Genomic DNA, 2,586 nt, shown 5'->3' with positions numbered 1-2,586 from the left:
CTCAGGAATTTGAACTCTCTCTGTAGCCCCAGGCAGAATTGAGCTTGGGAGCTGCCTGCATCAGCCTCCCAGGTTCCTGGGGTGGCAGGCTTGGGCCACAAGGGCCAGTTCTCATAACACTCTCTCTGTTAAAGCTTCCTCCTTTCTTCTTTTAAAATTTTATTTATGGTCAGCTCTCCCCGGAGCTGTGCTGTGAGCTGAATCGGGCGGAACTGGAGTTTGTGATCTGAGCACCTTCCCACAAACCTCCCTCACACCACCTTGCTCTGCAGGCGAGGGTCTAAGAAGCTGAGAGGAGCTTTGTCCTGAAAGGGAACGAGGCCCTGCAGGTGAGCACAGCGGCATCCCCTCAATTGCTCTGCCGTGACCTCCTGCTGGCTTCTCATTGCTATTCCTCAGTGAGAAGATATGCCCTGTTTTCTGACTCTTCAGCTGGAGAACATGGAGAAATCGAAGACATAATTAAACTCTGGAGTGGGGAGATGCTCTTGCATGGTCTATATGGACCTGTGTCTTTAAAGTGAGACAAGGAGGGAGGCAGGCCGGGCAGGGAAGACTTGGCAGGAGTCTACAAGCCAAGGAATGCAAGGGACTCCAGAGAACTAAAAACACACGGAGTGCCGATCTGCTGATTCTTCCCTGTGACTCAGTGAGTGAGTGTTCTCTGTGGACTGAGGTTTTTGGGTTTTGTTTTTTTTTTTGTTTTTTTTTTGGTTCTTTGAGACAGGGAGTCTCTATTTTTTTCTTCTGTAAATTAGCTCGTTTATTTCAGGCCAGGCAAGTCCCAGACGGTAGGGCTTCTACAGGTCTTTCAGTTCCTTCAGTATTCTGATGGCAGACTTCACTGTGACTGAGGAAGTGGTTATTGTAGGTCCAGGTCCCGCCAGCCACTGTTTTCATGCAGGAACCACAGGGCCAAATGCCAACGTCTCCTCATCTTGGTCTTGCCACAGAAGGAGCAAGTGTACTTGGCGTGCTGGCTGATTTCAATTTTTGTCACCATTTTCAGAGGGAGGCACCATAGTGGGTTCCGTATTTCCCGATGAGCCCGACTTTCTTGGTGTGTTTAGCCATGTCACCGGAACCGAAGCCCAAGCCCGAAGAGCAGGACTTCTTCATGGTGGCTGTCCTGGAGCTCAATCTGTGGACCACGCTGGTCTCAAACCCAGAGACCCCCGTCTTTGCTTCTCTTTAATCCTCTGCTGGGATTAAAGGCGGATGCTACCACCGTCCGGCCAGGTCTATGGGTTTGAGGGTTTATTTGGTAAACCTTTAGCAAGCATAAGGAACAAACAGCGACAAACTGGCAGCAAGACTTCACCCAGCATCCCCACGGGCACACATGACTGCTGCAGCAGCCACTGAGAGCAAGAAGGTAATATCAGGTGTGGGCTTACAGCATGTAGGTCCTGGGGTGAAGTGCCAGCTGCTCTCTCTCTCTCACTGACCAGTTAACAGTAACAGCCTGGGACTGGAGAGATGACTCAGTGGCTAAGAGCACTGACTGCTCTTCCAGAGGTTCTGAGTTCAAATCCTAGCAACCACATGGTGGCTCACAATCATCTGTAATGAGAGCTGATGCCCCCTTCTGGTGTGTCTGAAAGCAGCGACAGTGTACTTATATATAAAGAAATCTTTTTTTTTTTTTTTTTTTTTTTTTTTCCGGAGCTGGGGACTGAACCCAGGGCCTTGCGCATGTAGGCAAGCGCTCTACCATTGAGCTAAATCCCAACCCCAAGAAATTTTTTAAAAACGAAAAACAAGGGTTGGGGATTTAGCTCAGTGGTAGAGCGCTGCCTAAAGCACAAGGCCCTGGGTTCGGTCCCCAGATACGGAAAAAAAAAACAAAAAAAAAAAAAAAAAAAAAAAAAGCAACAGCCTTTGTTGGAAAGGCTTCTTGGCTGCTCTTAGGGGCACATGGTGTTTTAAAATACCTTGGGCTGTTTATCTACTTCCCTCTCACTCCTGGACAATGGGCCACAGAGGACACTTTTGAGACAAAACTGAGTCTGAGTAAGCTTAATCAGCAAGCATATGATAATTTATAATACACAGAATATATAAGCATATGATATACAGAATAGTAATCAGCAAGCTTATGATAGTTTATAATATGCAGAATTGTAAGGGAGCTATTTTGGACGCTGGACCTCCTGAACTGTAAGATAACTCGTGTGTGTGTGTGTGTGTGTGTGAGATCACTTTAACAACTGCACTGCATGTGCAGCGCCCACCTCATCTGCAGCTTTAAATGTGCTCCTAACCCTTTCTTCACCAAATCTAAGATTCTTGTCTTTCTTCTGAGAACAGCCTGAATGCCACGCTGTCCTGACACTCCCTCTATTGACCACGCTGGTTTATCCCTTTAGAATCCATCCCCACTCCAGCTCTCAGGAAACCGGCAGAAGGCAGCAGAGCCTTTTCCAGAATGTAACACGAGTGGCTGCAGTTGGATTTCCAAGCCTGTTTGAACTGTGGGAAGCCGGGGCTCCACATCTCTCTCAGCGCTCTGGGCTTCTGAACTCCTATCAGAATGTCAAGTCCGAGTTACAGCATTGCAAAGCTTCTCTTACCTGCAGCTTCAAA

General features: G+C 47.9%; 1 pseudogene; it reads right to left on the bottom strand.

Annotated features, from left to right (window-relative positions):
* Window positions 1-800: 800 nt before the first annotated feature.
* Window positions 801-1,074, bottom strand: LOC116898344 (annotated as a pseudogene).
* Window positions 1,075-2,586: the final 1,512 nt, after the last annotated feature.

This window comes from Rattus rattus, chromosome 4 (assembly GCF_011064425.1).
Source record: "Rattus rattus isolate New Zealand chromosome 4, Rrattus_CSIRO_v1, whole genome shotgun sequence".
NCBI classification, from domain to species: domain Eukaryota; kingdom Metazoa; phylum Chordata; class Mammalia; order Rodentia; family Muridae; genus Rattus; species Rattus rattus.
The sequence above is the reverse complement of the archived record's forward strand: the minus strand, read 5'-3'. Positions and strand labels throughout refer to the sequence as shown.